The following is a 27,403-nucleotide window of genomic DNA, read 5'->3' as shown; positions in this document are numbered from 1 at the left end:
ATATAATGTACAACATATATATAACTATTACCTGGAATGTGTGGGATGTGTACGTCTGTGTGCATGTGAGTGTGTATAAAAGACAGTGCTGAGGTAAACTCTGAATTATAGCAAAACTTAATCCTAATATAAAGACTGCTTATAAAAAGGGTTTACATACCATTTTTATGACATTTTGAATTTGGACTCTTCAATAATTGAAAATGTTCCCTCTCTGTATGAGCTCAGTTATTAAGTATGTCATTTAAAAAAATGGAAGACATAAATAGAAAAGTAAACCACAGGTTGTGCTGCTGAACCATCATTATTTAGTATCTCGGGTCTTTAGCTTGATGAGCACATTTGCTTTACGAAAACTTTCAAGCACTTTTATGTGTGTATCTTCCATTTTGGAATAAAAAGAGGAATGTAACTGAAAAATAACAGAGTTTATACTCAGCAATCTGGAGGTTTTTTATTCCCCATTCAGATTTATCAGTTTCAGTTCATAATATCAGTTCATATTTAATAACAAACCTGCAGAATTCCCGTGGTTGTTTATTCTTTGTAATGAAATTCAAGGAAGATTGTACCATCAACAGTTTTCTTGATTATTGATAAATACTGAGGGTGAGAAAAAACATTAAGCTGAAATAGAGTTCTTTACAGCTCATGTTTCTTCTCATCTATGGATGCTGGCAAACTGTGAAAACATTACCCAAGAGCATGGTTTTCTAGCTAGTAAACCATATTCAGAAATGTTTCCCAGTTTAATACAACTACATGCATTCAGAAAAGGAAATTGCTTTGTTGATATGTCCCAGGCAGATTGTTTCCTGTTTTGGAAATCACTGTGCTCAGTTAATCAGAGATGAGATGGTTCTATTCATCGTGTACAAGGGGAATTGGCCAGCTCAGTGAGAATGACTTCCAAATATTCCTGAAGAATTGAAGCTCAGGTTGTAAGACTCAGTAGATACCTAAATATAAAACATCCGGGGGATTTTTTTCCTATGAATTGAAATTGCTTATTTTTATATGCTGTGATATTTTTACTTGTTTCATACTTTGTGTCTTTATTCCAAAAGAACTTGGAGTTTGAATTTAAATTTCCATTTATGTTATCAGTCTTATGAAATCCCTTCTGGTAAGATGAGACATAATTTTATAGTTATAGGAAATATTTTAGTTACTCATATTAGTAGAGGCACAAGGTTTTGGCAATCACATATTAGCCAGTAACTCCATTTTTCCCAATCACATTTTCTATATAACCTGCTACTAATAAGTAAAGTAATTCATCTAAATTTTACTGTATTAGTCATTTTGTACACCCAACACTATGTGTGCACCATAATTTTTTAGGGGGTTGGGGGGTGCAACTTTTGTCCTGGCTACCTGTTTCAAGTAGGAGCTTGTACAAGTTCTACCCAGTCACCTCCAGTTCCAGTGATTGGACCAACCCGGGCAAATACCAAGCATTCCTCAAGAGCTTTTTTAATTTGAGTAGAGAAGGGACCATCTGAAAGGAGATATTTGTTTACTAGTTTTATTAACTAATTTGGTATTTTTTGTGATCATTTATTTTTGAGTGTTTTTATAAAATGATTTAAAAACTCCTCCTTACATAGCAGAAACAGAGTAACCTATTGTTATATTCTCATCTTTTATTAATATAGAATTTAACATTTTTAGGGAGCCAAACATGCTCTTTTCTATGGCTGCTTTTTAATAATTATTGAAGTATAGTTGACATACAATGTCATATTAGTTTCAGGTGTATAGCACAGTGATTCAACAATTCTTTACATTACTTAATGCTCACATGGTAAGTGTAGTTAACCGTACATTGTTATTATAATATTACAATTTTTTTTTTTTTGCTGTAAAAAGCTTTATTGTTTTCATTTGGTCCATGGCTTGTGAGAGGGCTCTAGAGTGGTTTAAAAGCTGCAGAGAGAGGCTTGGGCACAAGCCCTGGCACCAAGGGGATGCCAGAGGTCCCCTCAAGGACTGCTGGGCTTCAGAGGCTCTAGCTGTGCTTGAGGGTTAGCTTTGGGAAGAGATGCTCACCTGGCCCCAGCCTGGGGGCCAGCCAGCCTATGGGCCAGCCAGCCTGCGGAAGTTAGTTGGGTGGTAGCACATTTCCTTGATGACTTTCACCTCCTCATCTGGGAAGTGGTTTTCTAGGAAGTCACGGAGATGGAGGTTGGTGTGGCAGAACCCAGGCCACGCATATCCAAAAGGGCCTGATTAACGTTCTTCTCCGGGAGCATGGCAGCTTCCATGGTGTCCAGGTTTTTACCCCACTAATCTTGGGACACTTCTGTACATCCTGGAACAGGGCACAGCTGCAGTGCTGGTTTTATGTCTTTAAGGGACATTCAGCATCCTTGCGCTTCTCCTCAGCCAACTCCTGGAATAAGCGGCCCCCTCCCTCCAGAGCCACATGGTCCAAAGGAAGTAGAAGCCCAAAGAAATATATGCCCAAAGAAAGTCAGCAAGCATCTGCCGACCAGGCGGTTGATGGTGTCCTCCACTTGGGTGGAAAAATTCTAACGAATCTGGGAACTCAGGGGAGATCAGTAGTAAGGAGCTACCCTCAAAATACGGTGTTGGCTGGTCCCAGAGGAAGAGTGACCGAGAACATAGCTCTGGAAAGAAAAGTTGGAAAAAAGTTTGGAAGGTGGTTGGAGGCTTGTAGGAGGGGCATCCCTGGATCTGTTTGGTCCTAACACTGTTGAAGCCAGAGACAGATCCTCGGGACCTTGGACACACTGCCTCATACCATACTATTATTGACTTTATTCCCTATGCTGTACTTCTCATTTTCATGACTTATTTATTTTATAACTGAAAACCCATACCTCTTAATCCTCTTCACCTATTCTGCCCATCCCCCCACCCACCTCCTGTCAGTCTTCAGTTGGTTCTCTGTATTTAAAAGTCCGTTTTTCATTTGTTTGTTTTGTTTCTCAGATTCCACATAAAAGTGAAATCATATGGCATTTGTCTTTCTCTGTCTGATTTATTTACTTAGCATAATACACTCTAGGTCCATCCACGTTGTTGCAAATGGCAAGATCTTTTTTTTAGTAATATTCCATATATGTGTATACATAAGTGTGTATATATATATATACACATCTTCTTTATCTGTTTATTTATCAATGGACACTTGGGTGGCTGGGTTGGGGTATCTTTTTGAATAGGTGTTTTCATTTTCTTTGGGTAAATACCCAGTAGCGGAATTACTGGATCATGTGGCATTTCTGTTTTTAATTTTTTGAGGAATCGTACTGTTTTCCACAATGATTGCACCAATTTACATTCCTACCAACAGTGCACCAGGTTCCTTTTTCTCCACATTTTTGCCAATATTTATTTCTTTTCTTTTTGATAATACCCATTCTAACTATGTAAGGTGATATCTCATTGTGGTTTTGATTTGCATTTCCCTGAAGATGAGTGGTGCTAAACGTCTTTTCATGTGTTTGTTGGCCATCTGTATGTCTTCTCTAGAAAAAAACGTCTATTAAGATCCTCTGCCCATCTTTCAATCAGATTGTTTTTTTGTTGTTGGCTTGTAAACGTTCTTTATGTATTTTGGATTTAACCTCTATCAGATATGTCACTTGCAAATATCTTCTCCTATTCAGTTGGGTGCCTTTTTGTTTTGTGGATGGTTTTTCCTTTGCTGTGCAAAAGCTTTTTATTTTGGTGTAGTCCCAACAGTTTCTTTTTGCCTTTGTTTTCCTTGCCTGAGGAGATATATCCATAAATATGCTGCTAAGCTATTGCTGCTTAGTTTGCTCAAGTATTTGATTAATGCTCTTGATAGTACATCACACAATTACTTTTCAAGGTTTGAGCATTTGTTCATGTACTTTTGCCAAGTGCAGATCATGTGCTTCACTCTGCAATGATAGAAAATGGCAATTGCTTTTGCTGCATTAATTCTGGAAAGTGACTGTTCCTAATGGGCAGAATTCAATGACAAGGAGATCCTTTCCTGGCAGCTTTGTTTGGTTTAAGGCTTAGGACCACCTACTGAGTGCATGGGGGTGGGAAGCCTCTTTGCCATTATTTTTAAAAAGGAAGAAAGTCTGTGCACCTGTTACACAGCTGTAATGACAACCAAACAGGGACAAAACATGCAGGGAGTGTGTTCAGCAGTGATTTCTCTCACATGAGGTGTAAATGCTTCGCTGTTTCAGGAATTCCTATGAAAAGTGTCAGGCCTGACAGTATCCTCGAGGAACTGTTTTGTAAGAGATTCTTCCTGCCTTCCATTTTAATTTGTGGAAAGTGATAAAGAGGAGCATATTTCTAAAGGCAGCAGAACTTTTTAATAGATCTCATAGAATGAAAGATTTTAAAAGGGAAAACTAAGAGAAAAAGACAGTCTTTTTTTTTTGAATTTTTTTAAAAAAGATTTTATTTATTTATTTGACAGAGAGAGATTACAAGTAGGCAGAGAGAGAGAGAGAGAGAGAGAGAGGAGGAAGCAGGCTCCCTGCTGAGCAGAGAGCCTGATGCGGGACTCGATCTAAGGACCCTGAGATCATGACCTGAGCCGAAGGCAGCGGCTTAACCCACTGAGCCACCCAGGCGCCCCAAGACAATCATTTTTGAGCCCTTTCCATTATCCAGAAATTTCTATTGAGCAATGTTGCTCTAGAGATCCATATTTTATAAACATTCAATTTCAAATAAAATTTTGGATACAATTATTAGGGTCACTCCAAATTATATTTACCTTAGGTCTTCAAGAGGCTTTATACTTTTTTGTCTATCAAAAATAGAATAACAATAATAAAAAAATGCTGTGTTCTTATAGTCGAATATTACTCAGTAATTTAAAATGAACAAACTACATGGACACCGGGGTGGCTCGGTTTGTTAAGTGTCTGCTTTTGGCTGAGGGCATGATCCCAGAGTCCTGGGAGCTGAGTTCCACATCAGACTCCTTGCTCAGCAGGGATCCTGCTTCTCCCTCTGCCTGCTTCTCCCCCTGCCTGCTTCTCCCCCTAATTGTGCTCTCACTTTCTCTCTCTCTCACAAATAAATAAAATAAAATATTTTTTTAAAAAATGAACAAACTACAGGTTTATACAAACTTGAATAAACCTTATTTTTAAAAAAAGATTTTATTTATTTATATGACAGAGAGATCACAAGTAGGCAGAGAGGCAGGCAGAGAGAGGGGGGGAAGCAGGCTCCCTGCCGAGCAGAGAGCCCGGCACGGGCTCGACCCCAGGACCCCAAGATCATGACCCGAGCCAAAGGCAGAGGCCCAACCCACTGAGCCACCCAGGCACCCTTGAATAAACATTATAATCATGAGATACAGAAGAAAAGTATTAGTATACATCCATTTATATGAAGTTCAGAAAAAGGGATGCATACATAATTGGTAAAAAAAAATAAACTATAACAAAAATATAAGGAAGTTATTATCATAAATCATAATAATGATTATGTCTAAGCTAAAGGGAGAAGGATATGTTCTGGAAGGCCCACATCAACAACATGGGCAGACTTCTAGGTTGCCAGCAGTGTTCTATCTCCTAACCTGTGCATTGGTAATATCTGCATTTTCCTATAAATTCTTCTCAACATATTATATTTTGCAATAAAAATAGGCTAAAAATCACTGTCACAGTTCATTGAACAGGCCTCCATCTTTGAAAATAAAAAATCCTGTTTAAACTGATAAAACTGAGTGACCGTTCATAATTGCATGGAATGTAGATGGAAGTGTACAGATTTTTTAGTGTACAAGCTAGAGAGTTACCTTTTAGTGATGGTGGGAAATTGTTATTTGAGAAATGTTGGCAGTAGATTATGGAAAGCATACTTAAACAAAAACAACATCACTTTTTTTCCCTGGGGGTATGCATAAACCAGATGGCATATTTTTATTCTTTAAGTGGCCAGATATTTTAAATATCTTTGCTGTGTTTGCTGTCATTTTCTTTGAGATGTCGTGTCAAATAAAAGATTAATGGAGGTGTTTGTAGATTTAGAAGTTGATACTGATACTGAAGTATTTATTAAGGACAAGTTAGCACAAATATTTTCCTACTACCACTAAATCCAGACTCGGTTCAAAGATTTCAGTTGTATATTCTTCAAATATTCAAAACAATCTCTTGTGCTACTATAAATTGGAAGGGTTCAGAGGCTTTATCTTTAGATTCTTGTACAGCAAGAAGGATGGCTTGTACTCAATCATTCCTAGAACCTGAGGTTGTTATTTATAAGGTGGGGAACCTGGAGATGTATATATATGAGAACTGTCATGATCTGGATCCTGATTACCTTTCTTAATTTATATCCTTTCTAATTATTAATGCCCTTCCAACTTAATGCTCTTCTCCAAATCTCACTATAGAGTTAATGAATATTAAGCTTCTTGAAGTTTTGTATTTATGTGGCTTCATCTGTTGTGTGAAGACTCTCTTGGCTACAAGTTAAAAAAATCAACTCAAGCTAGGTTAACAAAAAATGAAAATTTTGTTAAAACTTAAAAAAAGATAAAAATAAAACACTATCAAATACTTTCTGTACAATTCCAAATCCAGAAAAAAGTAACTACTCTTAAAATTTGGCTGTGGCTCAGATTTCAGATTTTATGCATACCTACACATATAGTTTTTTTTTTCGCATGGAATGATACCATCTGTGTTGCTCTTCCCGTGTTTTTTTCATTTAATGAGTAATCTTACAAGACAATATTGAAGAGTAAGTCAGAGGGCTTCCCAGTTTTGTAATGGCGGTATTATGTTCATTGACATTTGGAATATTTCCAATTTATTTACAAGAATTTATGGATATTTTACTGGGACTATCAGTGAAATCTGTTTTACAGAATCCAAGGAAAAGTTAACCAACTTTCAGCAGGAATGGAGGAAATAAGGCAATTCCCCAGCAGGAATCCTTTAACTTTTCTTCCAGAGCTCTGAGATGTCTCTCAGTTTACATTGTCCAGAGAGTTTCATATTGGTCCAACTGGACTCAGGTGCCACATTTGGTCCACTTAGGTCTGGCCAAGGGGCCAGGGTCAGGTAGGAAAAAACAGGGCTGCCAAGAACCTACATCTGAGGTAGGATGCAGAGCCCATGTCATATTTGATTTTTTCTTTCTGGTGCTTCCACAGTGTCTTACCATCTCCACGGGAAGAGTTGTGACAAAGTAGCTCTCTGTAATAAGTTGTGCTGCTCTCATTTCTCCCCTTTACTTTAGTATTTTACCGACATTACATTCTAAATCAAAACATGATTTATGTGCCAGCCCCCGAAGTTCAGGTCTGGTGGGGCCAGCCCAGTGAAGCTGCAAAGAAGAGAGGGAAAAGGAAGTCTGTGTGAGACCTGAGTACTAAATCCTTGCTTTCAGTATCTAATACATGGGTCCCCACCCTTGCTTTCTCTAGTTCCAGAGCTATATGTCCCAACTGCTTCCCAGCACCTGCATCTAGACATGCATTGCACATGTCAAACCAGCATTTCCAACACTGAATTTACCTTTTTCTCACAGACTTCTACTTGTTCTGGCTAACCTTAATTAAAAGCATCTCACCCTGCTTTCCAGTTAGTCACCAGCTTCTGTCAGCTCTTCCTCTAAGGGCTCTCAAATCACTCCATTTTCCTCCATCCATGGGCATTGCTCTGGTTTAGGCTACAGTCTTCTCTAGCCTGCACAACTGCAAACTCTACCTTACCAAACTTCTCTCCTGCCTCTAGTCTTACTTTCTACAATCAGTTCTTGACCCTGCAGCTGTGAGAGCAAAACCTTTCTTTGCAGCTGTTCCCTGTTCAGTAAAGCTGGAAGTTCTTAGCATAGCTCAGCACAGGATAGGGATCACACAGTGGATGAGGCATTTTATAAATTGTCCACTTCTTCCATCTTAGCCTCTCTATCCTCTTTACTCATTACCCTTTCTATTTTCTTGTGGCTCCCAGATTTCTTGCCTCCAGTGCAATGGTTCTAAACCTTGACTGCACATTAGAATCACTTGGAGAGCTTTAAAAACATCCTACTAGCCTGGTTGCCCCAGACCAGTGAAATCAGAACTCCTGGGGGTGGGACCCAGGGCTAGGATTCATGTTTTTAAAGCTCCCCCAATGATTCCAATACGCAGCCCAGTTTGGGAGCCTCTGAAAATTTTTGCATATGTTAATTTCCTCTCCCTGCCCCAATCACCATCACCCTTATTTATTCTTTTTTTTTTATATTTTATTTACCTATTTGACAGAAAAAGAGAGAAAGAGCAGCAGAGGGAGAGGGAGAGGCAGACTCCTTTTTGAGCAGAGAACCCGACATGGGACTCGATTCTAGGACCCCAGGATCATGACTGGAGCCAAAGGGAGACACTTAATGGACTAAGCCACCCAGGTGCCCCCCCCCCTTATTTATTCTTGATTCTTCCTCCAAGCTGCCTAGCCTATGCTCATCTTACTTATATGACAACTTATCAGGGAAGCCTTTCTTCACCTCAGGAAATAATGTATGTGAATAGATGCAGAGTTTTGAATAATGAGACTCTCAAGATCTCTGAATTTGTGTCTTATAAATCATCCTTTGGACTATTTGATATATATGTAATAAGTATCTTGAATATGTAACTGTGTTTATCTGGCTAATAATATATATTCATTCATTAACTACTACTGTCAGAGTAGTTGTGCTAGTTGTTTGTCTAATTTTCTTGTTTCATCCTTTCAGTAATCTTTAGGAAGTGTTCAAATGCCATTTTATTGCTGGGAAAACTGAAGCTTTGACAGTTTAACAAATATAAACCAATTACATAATATATTTAGTATATATTACTTTGTATTATTTTTATATATAGTTATATAATAGATTATTTATATATTTTAAGTATAATTATTTTATACATTATAATATTCTATTTTAATTGTAATTATATATTATTTTAGTATTTCGTGTATATATTCACTAAATTACGTGATATTTACTAATGCTAAAGTACAGATACCAGTATGAATCATAAAAGAAAAACAGAATCTAAAATATTCCCCAGGTTCTTTTTTTTTTTAAATCAGAATACTATGAATGAAAAGTTTTGAAATACTTTAACAAGAAACATTTGGAAGTGTATGTTTTAAATTTTTTAGATGCTTATGGAAAGAACTACTCAGCAGCATAGCAGAAGAATAATAAATAAAAATTTTGGAAATATCAACTAATGGTTTTGTACAAACAACAATGTTCTGATAAGCATATAAAGATTCAGATAAGAGAAAAGGCAAATTAGCTTGTTTTGCTTTAAATTGGAAAATAGTTCTTTTACAATTCTCATGTGTATTTAAGAGGATATATTTCAAAAGCAGCAGGAACAAAAATTTAAATGGGATTTCTATTAATTTTAATGCTACAATGATCTTTGTATCTACTGCATGGTTGACAGATACCAAGGTTTCAGAACCAGAACATACACCACACCCATTTTATTCAATATCCCTCTCTTCACGTCTCTCCTCCCCTCCCCTCAAATCACAATCTCTCTTTATTTTTCCAGCTTGCACAGTGTGTTCATTCACCTCCTGTGTAATTACCATAAATAATCAGCAAGATAGAACCTGTGTGGTACAAATGCCACACCTTGGTTGTGTTGTGAGCAACCACTCGGAGTGGTGGCAACCTAAACATTTGCACACTTTTTAAAGCCACAATGTCCTGAAGTTAAGTCTTTCACAAATAAGTCTTTTAAAATTCAATAGGCAAAATATCTGAATGTCTCTCCATGGTTAATACCTGACCCAAAAGTCACCTTTGACTGGCCAAAACACTTGACTCTACATGCCTGGGATGGGTGTTGACTGCCGCTCAGAATTATTCCTTCAAATTAAAAACAAAACACAAAAAAACAATTGTTCTGCCCTATTAAGAACTGAGTGGGGAAAACAAAAGGCTTTGTTTAGCTATAAATCATGTAAAAGCAGGGGTATGTTACCTGCTCCTGCCAAGACTAAAGTAAAGCAATCAGCAAGATGACTTCAGCGATTGCAAAATCCCAGAAAAGGAATATTATGGCACTTTCTTGATCCAGATATTAGTGTGAAACAAAGAATAAAATAATTAAATTACATTACATAATAAAATTAAATTAGAAAACAGAGATTCTCAATAAATATTAAGATAGGTAGGAAATGGTCCCATTATAGGTTTCTTTGGCCCATCCCCTGTCTTCGCTACCAGACTGAAGCCTCCAGTAAGTATTAATTTTCCCTTTGCATGTGCTTAGTTGTGTGCTCTGAGTGTCCTCCCAGCTGCAAGACAAATTTTCATCCCATTCTTCCCAAAGGGTGAGGTTCTTTAGCATGTAAATGAGCCCCCAGTTTTGGAGAGGTACAAAACTCGGATTTCCAAGTCACTAATACCACTTCCCACCCAGCCCTATACATACATGAGGCCCAAGGTGTACAAAAAGATGATGAGATGATACTGTATAAACCGGTCATATTCCATAACTTAGAAGTGAAGAAATTAAGAATCAGAAAGAGAATTATTTTTGTCAAATCCACACGAGTTATTGGCAAACTAAAATGGAATTCAGATCTTATGAGTTTAGTCAAGTATATTTTCCTATACAAAATTACTTATCTTTGTAACTTTATTTTGCTTACAAAATTTCACAACATACATTGAGATAGCTGGAGATACCTGGATTATCATAAAACTAAGGATGGGATCATCACCAAAGAGAAGCATAGAACTTAACTGAAATTCCTAAAAATGCATTTTGTTTTTGTACTTAATCACAAACTTCACAGATGCCAGGTTTGTTAAATTTTTTTTTTTTTCAATATCTAGGTTTTGACAGCACAATCTCTCCTGGCTAATCTGTTTCTTATCATAATTGCAATGTAATTTTAACGGTTGCATTTTCCTTTGATTCGTCACTGTCCTCCTTTCCAATACTGACTAACCACTGCACACGGTTTTCAAACAAGATGGTACAACTTCCCTGGAGGAACTACTAAGAAACTTGAGATTGATTAACTGCTTACCTAAGATAGTTGCCTCTTAACTCTGCTTTTTGTGTAGCTTTCCTTCTTGGCCTTGGTAAGTGCCCTCTGGAATAAATTCAACTGAGCCAAATCCATTATGATAACTTGTCTTACAAGATCTTGTACCAGCTTTTCTCATTAGCTAAACATTAAATAAATATCTTTTTCTTCTCTTGGGTCCTCCAGTGACCAATGGATTTAGATGTAAACTTCATGAAATCAAGGCATAATTATTCTTAGTTAGCAGCACTTAGTTCAGTGACATGTCCATAGTATGCCATTAAGTGTTAACAGTCTAAGCACATGTGATGAACATAACCCAAATGTAATCCCAGAATACAGTTTTAGGTTCTCCACGGTCTGGGGCACCCAACAGGCATTACAGCTTGTTATGTAGCTGCATCCTGTACTCTACCAGTTATGCTATTTCTTCAGTCCCAACTTGAGCTTTACACTGAAAACTATATTTACCATTTCTCCCCACTTCTAAGTTCAGATATAACTAAAAATATTACATGGTCATCTTTTAGACTATGAGCTCCTCATGGGCGATGACTATGAAGTATTTAACTTTGACTTCCCAGTGACTAATCACCTGATTCTTTGTGGGTACTTAATAAATGTTGAATCAATAAGTAAATCAATAAATAAGAAATGAATGAATGCTCCAAATACCTCCCATACAAAGACAATGCTGTTAATACTATATACTAAAGACAATTTTCTCTTTTGTGATCTATGTTTCCTTGCCCTTTCCCTAACTCCAGTTCTCTTTCTTCACCTCTGTCTCAAAAGAAAGTATCTCTTTTCTGTTATGGCCCAAGATTATAGGGAATTGCAAAGCTTACAGAAGATGCTGATCTCACATGTGAAAGGGATGAGTTACTCACCGGCATGCCCCAATACATTATTGGATATTTACTGAAAACAATGTTCAGATTCCAGTTTACAAGCAAAACTGACACCATCCATTAAGAAATTACCTGGAGCCTGATCATTGAAAGAGAACACACCACTTCAAAGTCAGGAAGCTAAACTGGCACTTAGCAAGGAAAGGAATTGGAAGAGTAGGAAGGAGATGTAAGACCAGTAGGTACCAAAACAGACATGAGCTTTTTTTTCTTTTTAAGACTTTACTTTTTTATTTGAGAGTGAGAGCGAGCATGAGCAGGCAGGTTGCAGGGGGAGCAGCAGAGGCAGAGGGAGAAGCAGGCTCCCCCCTGACCAGGGAGCCGGATTCAGGGCTTGATCCCAGGACCCTGAGATCATGACCTGAGTTGAAGGCAGACACTTAACCAATTGAGCCACCTAGATGACCCAACATGAACTTCTAAGTGCACCCACAGAGGCAGCTTATAGCTTCTCCACCCCAACCCCTCCAATGAGCTTTGGATTGTTGATAGTTGCTTAGCTATGATACTTGTTCCACAGCACTGTCTCAGTTGCTCGTAAAGAATTTGTGACATCTCTTTTTTCTTCTTCTTCTTCCTTTTACCTGTACGACTCCTTTGACAGTGAATTATTAATCACATTTCAAATGTCAGCAAATGTACTATTTTTTCTGAAATCTGAACCCTTCTCAAGATAGTCTATTTGCAATGGTGAGTTCTGTCCGTGACCCCACAGACTTAGTATAATAGCTAAGCCAGAGTATTTTAAAAGTACAAACCCGTCACCACTGACTCCACTTCTAGGAATTTAACGTAAGGAAATATTCATAAACATGCTCACATTGATCCCTCATTTATAATGTCAAAAAATTGGAAACAACTTTAATTTAATTTTTTCCAGTGTTCCAAGATTCATTGTTTATGCACCATACCCAGTGCTCCATGCAATATGGGCTCTCCTTAATACCCACCACCAGGCTCACCCAACTCCCCACCCAAAACCCTCAGTTTGTTTCTCAGAATCCACTGTCTCTTATGGTTCGTCTCCCCCTCCAATTTCCCCCAACTCACTTCTCTCCTTCACCCAATGTCCTCCATGTTATTCCTTATGCCTCACAAGTAAGTGAAACCATATGATAATTGACTCTGCTTGACTTATTTCACTCAGCATAATCTCTTCCAGTCCCGTCCATGTTGTTACAAAAGTTGGGTATTCATCCTTTCTGATGGAGGCATAATAATGCTATTGTATATATGGACCATATCTTCTTTATCCATTCATCTATTGAAGGGCATCTTGGCTCTTTCCACAGTTTGGTGACTGTGGCCATTGCTGCTATGAACACTGGGCTACAGACGGCCCTTCTTTTCACTACATTTGTATCTTTGGGGTAAATATCCAGTAATGCAATTGCAGGTCCTAGGGTAGCTCTATTTTTAATTTCTTAAGGAATCTCTACACTGTTTTCCAAAGTGGCTGCACCAATTTGCATCCCTGTCAACAGTGTAAAAGCGTTCCCCTTTCTCCATATCCTCTTCAACACTTGTTGTTTACTGTCTTGTTAATTTTGGCCATTCTAACTGGTGTAAGGTGGTATCTCAATGTGGTTTTGATTTGAATCTCCCTGATGGCTAATGATGATGAACATTTTTTAATGTGTCTGTTAGCCATTTGTATGTCTTCTTTGGAGAAGTATCTGTTCATGCCTTCTGCCCATTTTTTGACATGATTATCTGTTTTGTGTGTGTTAAGTTTGAGGAGTTCTTTATAGATCTTGGATTTCAACCCTTTGTAGTGTCAATTGTGAATATCTTCTCCCATTCCATGGGTTGCCTCTTTGTTTTGTTAACTGTGGAAACAACTTAAAAGTTATACATGAGAGATTGTTTAAGTAAATGATGATACAGTCATACAATGGATACTGTCAGTTAAAAATCAAGTTGTAATGGGATATTAGCCTTATTATTATTATTATGATAACATGTTTATCATCTATTTTAAAAATATGTGTTATTTAGCTACTTTTTATGCATGTCATTATGTGCATAAGAAAAGTAAAATATTAACAATGGTGGTGGCACCTGCGTGGCTCAGTGGGTTAAGCCTCTGCCTTCAGCTCAGGTCATAATCTCAGGGTCCTGGGATTGAGTCCTGCATCAGGCTCTCTGCTCAGCAGGGAGCCTCGCCACCTCTCTCTGCCTGCCTTTCTTCTTGCTTGTGATCTCTTTCTCTGTCCAATAAATAAATAAAATCTTTAAAAAATATATTAACAGTGGTTATCTTTGGGTAATAAGATTATAGTGAACTTTGTTTTACTTATGTGTGTGTTTGTTTACTTTTAAATATTTACATCCCTAGAACTCATTTATTTTATAACTGGAAGTTTGTACCTTTTGACCTCCCCGCCTATTTTTCTCATCCCCAACTTCCCAACACTGGCAACTAACTGGTTTATCATATCTATGAGTTTGTTTTTGTGTGTGAGTTTTTTTTTTTTATCACACTTGGGTGAATTCCTTGTACATCCACTTTGTTAGGAGGTTTTTGTTTTTGTTTTTGTTTTTGATGATATGTTGTTGAATTTTGTCTGTTGCTATTTCTGCAACTATTGAGATAATCGTAGGGTTTTTCTTTTGTTGATGTAGTATACCATGTTGATTAATTTGTAAATGTTGAAGCACCCTTGCATCCCTAGAATAAATCCTACTTGACTGTGGTATATGATCCTTTTAATGTATTGTTGAATTTGGTTTGTAATATTTGTTGAGGATTTTTGCATCTATGTTTATCAAGGTTTTGACCTATAATTTTCTCTTTTTTGGGGAGGTCTTTGGTTTCACTGTCAAAGAAATGCTGACCTTGTTTTAGTCATTCATTCATTCATTCATTCATTCATGTATTCATTTGTTTTAGAGAGAGTGAATGTGAGCAAGGGGAGGGGCAGAGGAAGAGGCAGAGGGAGAGAGAGAATTTCAAGCAGACTCTGGCTGAGTCCAGAGCCTGATGCACAGCTCAGTCTCACAACCCAGAAATCATGACCTGAGCTGAAATCAAGAGTCTGCCACTTAAAAGAGCAACACAGGTGCCCTGGAAATTCTGGCCTTGTAAAATGATTTGGAAGTACTTTTTCCTCTTCCAGTTTTTGGAATTTGAGAAGAATAGGTACTAATTCTTCTCTAAGTATTTGTAGAATTTACCTGTGAAGATGTCTGGTTTTGGATTTTTGGTTTTTAGGAATTTTAAAATTACTAATTTAGTTTTGTTACTTATAATTGGTCTATTCAGATTTTCCATCTTTGTGATTCAGTCTTGGAAGTTTGTATATTTCAAAGAATTTATCTATTTCTTCTAGGTTTTTTAGTTTGTTGGTGTATAATTTTTTGTAGTATTCTTATAATCCTGTGTATTTCTATAATATCAGTTGTAACTTCTCTTCCATTTCTGATTTTATTTATTTTGGCCGCTTTCCTTTTTTTCTTCATAATTCTGGCTAGAGGATTATTGATTTTGTTTATCTTTTTAAAGAACAACTTTCAGTTTCATTGACCTTTTTGTCTCTATTTCACTTATTTCTGTTTTGATCTTTTTTTTTTTTAATTTATTTGACAGACAGAGATCACAAGTAGGCAGAGAGGCAAGCAGAGAGAGAGGAAGGAAAGCAGGCTCCCTGCTGAGCAGAGAGCCCAATGCGGGGCTCCATCCCTGGACCCTGGGATCATGACCTGAGCTGAAAGCAGAGACTTTAACCCGCTGAGCCACCCAAGCACCCCTGCTTTGATCTTTATTATGTCTTTCCTTCTAATAACTTTGTACTATGTTCTTTTTAAACTTTCTTTAGATATAAAGTTAGATTATTTATTTGGGATTATTCTTGTTTCTTGAGATAGGCTTGTATCACTATGAAATTCCTTCTTAGAATTCCTTTTGCTGCATCTCATAGTTTTGGAATGTTGTCATTTCATTTTCATTTGTTTCAAAGTATGTTTTGATTTCCTCTTTGATTTCTTCATTGACCCACTGGTGGTTTAGACACATTTTTAGGCTCCATGTGCTTATGTTTTCTCCCAGTTTTCTTCCTGTAATTGGTTTCCAGTTTTGTGGTCTAACATGTGATCTATCCTGGAGAATGTTTCATGTGTACTTGAAAAGATTTTTTTTTTTTTTAATTTGACAGAGATCACATGTAGGCAGAGAGGCAGGCAGAGAGAGAGAAAGAGAAGCAGGCTCCCTGCTGAACAGAGAGCCCAACACAGGGCTCGCGATCCCAGGACCCTGGGATCATGACCTAAGCCAAAGGCAGAGGCTTTAACCCACTGAGCCACCCAGGCGCCCCTCCATGTGTACTTGAAAAGGAATGTATATTCTGCAGTTTTGGGGTGAAATGTTCTGTATATATATCCATAAAGTCCATCTGGACTAATGTGTCACTTTCAAAAAATGTGCATTATTTTTCATTTTTTGAGGAACCTCCATATTGGATTCCATAGGATGCCCCATTTATAATCAATAGTGCACAAGGATTTCCATTTTCTCATACCCTCACCAATTCTTGTTATGTCTTATCTTTTAACTAAATTTTGCTTTATTAAGGTATAATTTACATATAACATTATATTGCTTTCAAAAAAATAATATTATTTTCATATATTGTGAAATGATAACCATAACAAGTCTAGTTAACATCTGCTACCATACATAGATACCTTTCTTATGATGAAAATTTCTTTTTTTTTTAAAAAGATTTAATTTATTTATTTGTCATAGAGAGAGAAGCGAGAGCAAGCACAGGCAGACAGAGTGGCAGGCAGAGGCAGAGGGAGAAGCAGGCTCTCTGCCAAGCAAGGAGCCCGATGTGGGACTCGATCCCAGGACGCTGGGATCATGACCTGAGCCGAAGGCAGCTGCTTAACCAACTGAGCCACCCAGGCATCCCATGATGAAAATTTCTAACATCTACTCTCTTTAACAGCTTTCAAATATGCAATGCAGTATTATTAACTATAGTCACCATGCTCTCTTTCTTGTCTATTTGCTAATAGCCAATCATGTATGTGTGAGGTGATCTCATTGTAGGTTTGATTTGTGGTTCCCTCCTAATTAGGGATATTTAGTACCATTTCTTGTACCTGTTGGCTGTGGTATGTCTCCTTTGGAAAAATTTCTATTTAAATCCTCTGCCCTTTTCTTTTTTTTTTTTTTTTTTTAAGATTTTATTATTTATTTATTTGACAGACAGAGATCACAAGTAGGCAGAGAGGCAGGCAGAGGGAGAAGGGGAAGCAGGCTCCTTGCCGAGCAGAGAGCCCAATGCGGGATTCTATCCCAGGACCCTGAGATCATGACCTGAGCCAAAGGCAGAGGCTTAACCCACTGAGCCACCCAGGTGCCCCTCCTCTGCCCATTTAAAAAATCAGATTGTTTGTTTTTAAGTGTACGATTTCTTTATATATTTGGATATTAATTCCTTATCAGATATACAGTTTGCAAATATTCTCTCCCATTTGGTAGGTTGCCTTTCATTTCATTGATTATTTCCATTGCTTTGCAGAAGATTTTCAGGTTGATGTAGTAGTCCCACTTGTTTATTTTTGCTTTTGTTACCTTTGTTTTTGATGTCAAATCAAAGAAAAAAAATCATTACTGAAACCCATATCAAGGAGCTTATCCCCTATGTTTTCTTCTAGTAATCTTGCTAAGCATTTGTACCATAGGAAACCAATTCTTTTTTTTTTTTTTTTTAAGATTTTATTTATTTGCTGGAGAGAGAAAGAGAGAGTACACACAAAAACAGGCAGAGAGGCAGGCAGAGGTAGTGAGAGAAGCAGGGTCCCTGCTGAGCAAGTAGCCCGACACGGGACTGGATCTGAGGACCCTGGGATCAGGACCTGAGCTGAAGGCAGACACTTAACAACTGAGCCACCCAGGTGCCCCAGAAGCCAATTCTTTTAAAGCTATGTCTGTGAAATCAATATACTGAATCTTGATTTGAATAAAAAATAAATGAAATTGAAAAGAATAGAAAATAATCTGAGTTAATTCCTCCTAGTAAGGTAAGGTATTGTTTCATGGTACTTTTATTTCAGTCATTTATGCATTTATTTGGACATGAGGTAAATATTCTTTATATAAGGATATGGCCAAAAACAATTCGAAAACTACTGTGACACTGTGAGCACACACACTAGATCTTATCCTAAAATGTGTGTTCTTTTTAATGATTGTATTTACTTATTTGAGAGAGAACACATGAGGTGGGGGGGAGGTGGGGGCAGGAAGAGGGCAGAGGAAGAAGCAGACTCCTTCCTGAGCAGAGAGCCCGACATGGGCTCAATCCCAGGACCCTGAGATCATAGACCTGAGCTGAAGGCAGCCACTTAACTGACTGAGCCACCCAGGTACCCCTAAAATGTGTTTTTTTAAATTGTGGTGAAGATATTTGTTAGTGGATACTGAGTGCTTCAGGTAGACAAAAGGGAAATCCTTAGGATTTGAGGATGTGGAAAGGGAGATGAGAGCATCAAACAATCCAGTTTCTTTTGTGGCTATTCTCAGCAACCCTGATTTCCTCTGGGGAAACTTAACTTTGGCACCAAGCTCTATTCAGCAGGTTCCTGGAGAAATGGAGATTCTGCTTCTATAATTGTAGTGAATAGAATTTTTTGTAGTTATTAAAGTTTAGTACAGCAGGATTGTGTGATTTATGGAGCTCCTCAAGATCCTATTGTCTGTACCTAAACCAGAAACCAATCACTTGATCTTTGATGTAAAGATTATTAATGTATATAAGCCACTAGAAGAACATTTTATAACAACTGAAAACTCACATATATTGATATATCTCCAAATAATAAGGTGAAGAGATTATAGTGCCTTCTTTGACCTTCTAGAATCCAAGATTCTAAACAATTTGAGAAGTCAAATTTTATCCTGTTTATTGACTCTAACCAGTTCTTGAGTCTGCATCTTTTCTTATATGTTCTCTGCTCTAATATAGTCCAGAATTTATTTTTCTAATTTTGAACTTTTTTTTACTTTTTATATTGACATATCACCAACACACAATGTTACATTAGTTTTAGGTGTATAGCATAGTGCATATGTTTTGCTGTGCTCATCACAATGTAGCTACCATCTGTCACCATCCAATGCTGTTAAAATACCATTGACAATATTCCCTATACTGTACCTTTTATCCCCATGAATTTTTCATTCTATAACTGGAAGCCTATATCTTCCACTCTCCACTTGTATTACCCATCTCTTTACACAGACCCCCCAACAAACCTCAGCTTATTCTCCGTATTTATGGGTCTGTTTCTGTTTTTTGTTTATTCATTTATTTTGTGTTTTAGATTCTATGTACAAGTGAAATCACATGGCATTTATCTTTCTCTATGTCATTAGTATATTACCTTCTAGTTTAGTCCAGAGCTTCTTATCTGAGCAAAGGAATCTGGAAAAAAAATATACTATGTCTTACATGACTTTAACCGTTGCCTCTTCAATGGGTATTTGCATTTGAAAGGAGACCTAGGACCGTCTGGAAGAATCTTTAACACAAAAGAGTGAGTAGATCTATGACAGGCCAGGAAAAGATCCGTAACACCTGTTTCTCATACTTGGATTTTCATCATCTTTTGACATTCTCCCTCAGTGTAAACCTTTAAGCTACAGTCAGGTAACCTCAGCTCTACTCTTCACATGTACCCAGGTGAGTTTCAGTTGGAAGAGAACAATGTGACCAAGACAGACCCCACATCAGATACGTTTTCTGGTGAAAATGGTTGCAGAGATATATGGTTTTCAAGGGAGGAGTGATAGAGTCTTTGTCTAGTGTCTAAGGTCAGTGATGTGGGCTGGGAGGTCTGTGCCCAGAAGGAGAGCAATGAGATCTTTGTTGGAGTGGTTCTGCAATGTGATTTGGGCTTTCTTTCTGGTTTCATTGGTTACAAACCTGACTTCCTAACTATCATAGAAATTCTGTGGTCTTTCTTGTATCTGTAAATCTGTTTTTTGGTCTTTAGTTAGAATGAGTTTTGTTTTGTGACTAAGAACCCCAACTGATACAGGTTCCTTCTTTCCTTCAAATTATACTATATGAACAAAGATGGGAAAACCATGGCACAATCATCTGGTGTTGTCAGGCAGTTATTCCACATCTGTCATCTAATACCCACCTATGTATACTTTCTTTTTAGGAAAGCTAGAAAGCAATGATCGAAAGCTCTTATTTAATTTTTACTTAAAAGTGATATTTGGGTGGGGTGCCTAGGTGACTCAATGGGTTAAGAGTCTGCCTTCAGCTCAGGTAATGGTCCTAGGGTCCTGGGATCGAGTCTCACATCAGGCTCACTGCTCAGCGGGGATCCTGCTTCTCCCTCTCCCCTTGCTTATCCCCTGCTTGTTGTCTCTCTCTCTCAAATAAATAAATAAAATCTTAAAAAAATGATATTTGGTTTGGGGTCTTAAAGATGATATACTGAAAATCAGAATGGAAGCCTTGACATGTAAGGCAGCACTTTCTTTGCCATTTGCTCAAATAACTACTTTTTTCATCTTTTGTTCTACTGGGATGAGATTGTATTATTGGGTTTACATTAATTAATAGATTCCATTCCTGTGTGCGAGGAAAAACAGTCTAGAGTTATAAAGTAAATAAGTAGATGGAAAAAATAAAAATATGGCATTCCTTTTTCTGTTCGTTATAGTCCTTTAACATTAAAAGCAAAATAAAAATTGTGAAGTTGTGTTCTTTTTTATTGACCTGATTTATTTGACAGATACTACAAAAATAGAACTTAATGTAATGATTGAAACACAGAAATCAATAAATATTTTTTAACCAAAAGAATAAATATTTAGTAAGCAGAGCTCAGAATCATGAAAGCCAGAATAGAAAGGACGTCTTCCCATCTAAAAGAAGTTTTCATTGATTCAATGGGCCTTATTATCACAGTAGCCAAATTTAATGTACCATTGCTTTAAGAATTTTGTTGAAGGACAAATTTTGTTGAAGAATTTTTTTGGAAGGACCACAATGAGAAGCAAACATTCCAGTGATTAAAATGTTATAAAAAGGATAATTTAAAAATTCTTATTCTCGGGGTGCCTGGGTGGCTCAGTGGGTTAAAGCCTCTACCTTCAGCTCAGGTCATGATCCCAGGGTCCTGGGATGAAGCCCTGCATCGGGCTCTCTGCTCAGCAGGGAGCCTGCTTCCCTTCCTCTCTCTCTCTCTGCCTGCCTCTCTGCCTACTTGTGATCTCTGTCAGAATAAAAAAAAAAAAAAAATCTTTGAAATTCTTATTCTCTATATATTTGTATGTGTGTATTTATTTCCTTTTTTTTAAAAAGCTAGAACTAGAATTTGGTCTCTAATTATGAAAGATGAAGGCAGAAAGTTTAAGAATTCTCATATTATCTTTGCTTATAATATAATTAAGTGGGAAAGTTTTTTTGAGACCAGGCTTAAGCCTCTCAAGGCCCAATAGAACAGATTAGTAAATATCAGTGACTAAAATTTAACTTTAACCATAATCATGACAGGCTAAGGTAACCTTTATTAATCATTTCTATTATAACTTTCAACAGGGGCGCCTGGGTGGCTCAGTGGGTTAAGCCTCTGCCTTCGGCTCAGGTCCTGATCTCAGGGTCATGGGATTGAAACCCGCATTGGGCTCTCTGCTCTGCGGGGAGCCTGCTTCCCCTTCTCTCTGACTGCCTCTCTGCCTACTTGTGATCTCGGTCTGTCAAATAAATAAATAAAGTCTTTTTAAAAAAGTATTAAAAGAACAACTTTCAACAGCAAAGAATCTGAGTTTTGGTGCCATCGAGGAGCAAAAATATTTATTTTACTATCAACGTTGACATAGAGAGAATGAAAGCATTATGCGTATCATGAGAAGTTTTAGATACATGTCAAATTCCTGTATGAATCAGTTAGACTTGGAAAACTGGGCAGGGGAAGGAGTACATGGAAAACTCTAACCTGGAGTAGGCTGACAGTAAAAATAATGAAATCAAGTAAAATACACCTTGTCAACTCAAAAAAAAATCAATTTTTAAGTTTTGTGGCCTGTTCTCCAAGGTAGAGGGCATTTAAAACATTTTTAAAAAAATTTATTTATTTAAAACATTTTTAAAAAATTTATTTATTTAAAAAGAGAGAGAGAGAGGACGTGAGAGCATGGGGGTGGTGTGGGAAGGGGAGAGGTAGATAGAGAATTTCCAACAGACTCCACGCTGAGCATGGAGCCAAATGTGGGGCATGATCCCAGAACCTTGAGAACATGACCTGAGCCGAAATCAAGAGTTAAGACGTTTAAGAAACTGAACCACCCAGGCACCCTGAGGCCATTTTAAACATTGCTTTCAAATGTGTTTGAAATATTTGCAAAACTTCTTGGAAAATCTAAGCTTGTGTCTGATAAGCAAGGAGCAAGAAGGAAACTGCTGAAATAAAAACTTCTGCACAGAGTCAAATATGAGGTGGTATCGAAGGGAAGGAGCTCTAAGGTTGGACAGATTGGGCTGGAATTCTAGCTCCATTTGGCATTGGTGTAATTAAATCTCTCTATTCTCCAGTTTTCACATTACTAAATGATTAAGATACTTACTTTCCAGGATTTTAAGTATTAAATGTAAAGTACTTGGCATAGTACATGGTATTTAATAAACTGTCAGTAAATGGTGACAATGGCACTGACAATGAAGATGACAATATTCTTTTGAGGAAAGTAGGCAAGAGTAGAGCCATGTTTTCTACAACTGGCTCACCAATGCTCAGGCTGCACCTTTGACCTACTCAAGCAGAACTTCAGGGGTTGGGACCCAGAAATACATATTTTTAGAAATCCCTGATGATTGTATTAATAAATTGATTTTAAAGACTACTGAAATTCAGTAAAAGTTGCTGGCATCTTACTGACTTTTGTTTTGTGAGGGAAACCACAATCTCATAATGTCTAAAAGTAACCAAGAAAAGAACTGTGAATGAATCATTAAGTGAGCTCATCCTTTACAGTCCTGTGTGTCTCTAGACCTCATGTGAGACTACCCTCTGGCGACAAGTTATGCCAGGGTGCTAATTTAAATAGTCTCTTCAATTAAGAAAATAAGTAAATAAACAGACATTGATATTCTCTGTAAGGCAGATTTGAAAAAGCAAATAACTGTATTTATGTTGATCCATGAATCTCTAATCTCTGAAGGTATCAGCTGTGGGTTGTTTGGGACTCAAGTGAGACCTGAGACAGAATTTTCAAACCTCATTTGCCTTTATGTTCCCATTAGTGGTTCTCTAACTCTATTCTAGAAAGTGAAACGTCACCATGAGTTACAACCCTAATTCTGACCCCTCAGTTTTCTGCTCTGGCAGGTAAGGTGAACCCATAGACATTTCTCTGTATCCTTAAGTGGTAAGCTAAGCTCTAGAGATAGTAAGTGTTGGCAAGGGTGTGGAGAAAAGAGAACCCTTGTATACTTTCGGTGGGAATGCAAATTGGTACAGGCACTGTGGAAAAAGTATGGAGGTTCTTCAAAAAAATAAAAATAAAACTGCCATATGTATGATCCAGCAATCCTTCTTAGGGAATACATCCACTTTGGGAAATATATCCAAAGAATGTAAAAACAGGATTCAAAGAGATATCTGCATTCAGTGTTCATTGCAGCATTTTTCATAATAGCTAACATGTGCAAATAACCCAAGTGTCCATAATGAATGGATAAATGAAGAAGATATATATATATCACATCTTCTTCATATATATAACTTCATATATATAACTATATATATAACATATATATAACTATAAGTATTATATATGTGTGTTTATAATATTTATAGTTATACTATAACTATAAATTACTCAGCTATGACTATTATTCAGCCATGAAGGAAATTCCGTCAGGTGCAAAAATTTGGATGAAACTTGAGGGGATTGTGTTAAGTGAAAAACTCAGGCAGAGAAAGACAAATATTGTAGGATATCACTTATATGTGGAATCTAAAAAAATCAAACTGAGAGGAACAGTAAAGTGGTGGTAACCAGGGGATGGCTATAAGGGGAGTGGGCGATATTAGTCAAAAGGTACATACTTCCTGTTATAAGATTAACAAGTTCTGGCACCTAATGTACAGCATAGTAACTATAGCCAATAATGCTATAATATATACTTGAAAGTCGCTAGGAGAGTAAATCTTAAATGTTCTTACCACAAAATGAAATGATATTCGTGTGACAGGACAGTTATGTTATCTAATGTTGTGGTGGTAATCATTTTGCAATATATAACTGTATCAAATCAACAGGTTTTACACCTTAAGCTACACAATGTTATATGTCAGTTATACCTCAATAAAACTGGGGAAGGAAAAAAAAGATGAAGCTTCAGGATACCAATGAATGATAACTGGATTCTAGAGAAAGCAAATGAAATTGCTTTACTTATTAAAAATGACTGGGAAGGGCGCCTGGGTGGCTCAGTGGGTTAAGCCTCTACCTTCAGCTCGGGTCATGATCCCAGGGTCCTGGGATCGAGTGCCACATTGGGTTCTCTGCTAAGCACGGAGCCTGCTTCCCCTCTCTCTCTGCCTACCTCTCTGCCTACTTGTGATCTCTGTCTGTCAAATAAATAAATAAAATATTTAAAAATAAATAAATATATATATATATAAAAATGGGAAGATTTCCTGAAATCCAAGCATTTGCTCTTCATCTTCAGTCCATGCAATGAATTTATTTTAGGTCTTTTGCAATAATTTGTATTCTTTGGACTCAGGTTACTCACGTGTTCTGAGATATAATCTATTTAGGAGCATTACCTACTGTGTTACACTCATGCTTACCACGTAGGTCAAGATGGTTCTATCATATGACAGAGTTTTAAAAGAATCACTTTGACCTCTGGGACTGACATCCCTGTCAGTAGATATATAGACAATAATCCTTTAGCAGCATTTTTTGGGGGTTATATCAATGGCAAGATAGTAACAATAATAAAAATAATGTAACATTTATGTGACACTTTATAATTTAGAGAAGTAAGCAAATACTGTTACATTTTTAGTTTTGAGAAACTCTATTTCATTTAGCTTGATTTTTGTAATAAAAAATAAAAGAAAAAGAGGGACACCTAGCTGTCTCAGTCAGTTAAGCATCTGCCTTTAGCTGAGGTCATGATTCCAGGGTCCTGGGATCAAGTCCCACATCGGGCACCTTGCTCAATGAGGTGCCTGCTTCTCCCTCTGCCTGCTGTTCACCAACCCCCCCACTTGCGCTCTCTCTCTGACAAATAAATAAATAAATGATCTTAAAAAAAAGAAAAGAGAAGAAAAAGAGAGCAACACTAAGGAATTACTTGCCCAAATATGTAGAAACTAATAGCTGGAGTTAGATATTTAATTATAATACTCTATTTACTAAATGATGTTCATGACTTCAAGTCAACTATGTTCACTGTAAAAAGTTGACTTGATCACAATTTGTATGTAGTTAAGAAATACTGGCTCATTGCAATTTTTTAAAAAGATTATTTATTTATTTATTTATTTGACAGAGAGACATCACAAGTAGGCAGAGAGGCAGGCAGAGAGAGAGAGAGAGGAGGAAGAAGGCTCCCTGCTGAGCAGAGAGCCCGATGCGGGACTCGATCCCAGGACCCTGAGATCATGACCTGAGCGGAAGGCAGTGGCTTAACCCGCTGAGCCACCCAGGCGCCCTCACTGCAATTTTTTAATATTCATTCTAAAATTAAATACAATAGTTTCTTTCAGAAGGTGTTACTAATTGAGTCAAGGAGCTAATTTATTGATTCCTCAGGCAAAAGATGAGCTCTTATCACAGTCCTTAGTCTTTCATAATATCTTCTGTGACTACACAGAGGTATTATTCATTGGTTTCAATAATGCTTCCTCAATAGGTAGTTAGAAAAAGAGACCTACCCTACTTAGCACGGAGCATGCTTCTCCCTATCCTTCTGATGTTCCCCCTGCTTGTGCTCTCTCTCTTAAATAAATAAATAAGTAGATAAATAAATAAATAATAATTATTATTTTTTTTAATTTTAAAGAGGAGAACTACCATATTTAGCATAGAGATCTATTGCGGTTTCTTCTGTGAGAAATAATGTAGAGGAATGGGAACCCTTATATAAAATCCACAGCTCTAATTAAAGGAGTAATTCTAATTGAATTACATAGGATGAGACTCAGATCCAATAATAATTACATAGTGTGTTTTAATAACACTCTACAATCACTAATTAGATAGTCCAAACATCTTCCCTATGAGGTAGGGTGAGTATTGTCATCCCTGTCTTGCCTATAAGGAAATAAAAATGCAGATTGGTTCCATGACATGTCTAGTCATACAGGTGAGTCATGGTAAAGCTGAGATTAGAACCCACAGCTCTGCTATTTCTAGAACTTGCTATTCTTCTTTCCCAGTTTAATGCTAAAATATTGTTCTTCATGGTTTGGAATATCATTTCCAAGTAAATGTTTTCATAAGAGTAATGCCACCCACCCCCCATCGTATTCATAGCCTGTTTCTTTGGACTAATTTTTTTTTAAATATTTTATTTATTTATTTGACAGAGAGAAATCACAAGTAGATGGAGAGGCAGGCAGAGAGAGAGGGAAGCAGGCTGCCTGCTGAGCAGAGAGCCCGATGCGGGACTTGATCCCAGGACCCTGAGATCATGACCTGAGCTGAAGGCAGCGGCTTAACCCACTGAGCCACCCAGGCGCCCTTCTTTGGACTAATTTAAATAACTTGGTAGACATTATTTATTAGGCTCCCTGTCACGATCTTATAGCCATGTGTCCATTTTCTGATTGGAGTGGATTGGGGTGGATGACAGGAGAGGTACACAAAAAAGAGATTTACACTATAGGATATGTATACATATATGAATGTTTGTGTGTGTATGGGTGTACCTACCCTAAATTCTGCAAATACATATACACATGTATACATACCCTAGGGAACCCATAATGTCTCTCAGAATGGCCATTTTGAACTGAAATTATTGGGAATAAAATGGAGGCACCCAAACTATTTATAGAAATGAATTAGACAAGAGATAGCAGCTACCTTAGTCTGAACTAGGTACAACGGAAAATCAATTTTGGTCTTGGTCCCATTGTTAGCATAGTCCTTTGGCCCCAACAAACTCTTCCGATACTGATAACTATCTGAAGAAGCAACATTGTATACTATAAGAACATTAGTTTTAGGGTGCAAAGATCTGGTGTTTAAGACCCAACTCTACCATGTAACCTTGAGGAAACCCCTTAACCACTCATTTTCCTCAGAGTGAAAACAAAAGGGTCCCCAACAATGTGTGTTCAGCCAAAAATTCTCACACAGGATTTGTGCCAACTGAAACATAACGCAGTTGCACCTGAAGCTCCTACCAACCCACTGGGCCCAGTCTTTAGTCCAAATTCTCTACTCCTTCATCACCGCTACAGTTACCCAGCTTACCTCATCAT

General features: G+C 37.3%; 1 pseudogene; it reads right to left on the bottom strand.

Annotated features, from left to right (window-relative positions):
- Positions 1–2,011: 2,011 nt before the first annotated feature.
- On the bottom strand, positions 2,012–27,403 carry LOC131839783 (ferritin light chain-like; annotated as a pseudogene).

The sequence above is a fragment of the Mustela lutreola genome, chromosome 8 (assembly GCF_030435805.1).
Source record: "Mustela lutreola isolate mMusLut2 chromosome 8, mMusLut2.pri, whole genome shotgun sequence".
NCBI classification, from domain to species: Eukaryota; Metazoa; Chordata; class Mammalia; order Carnivora; family Mustelidae; genus Mustela; species Mustela lutreola.
This window is presented reverse-complemented; position numbering and strand designations above follow the sequence as displayed.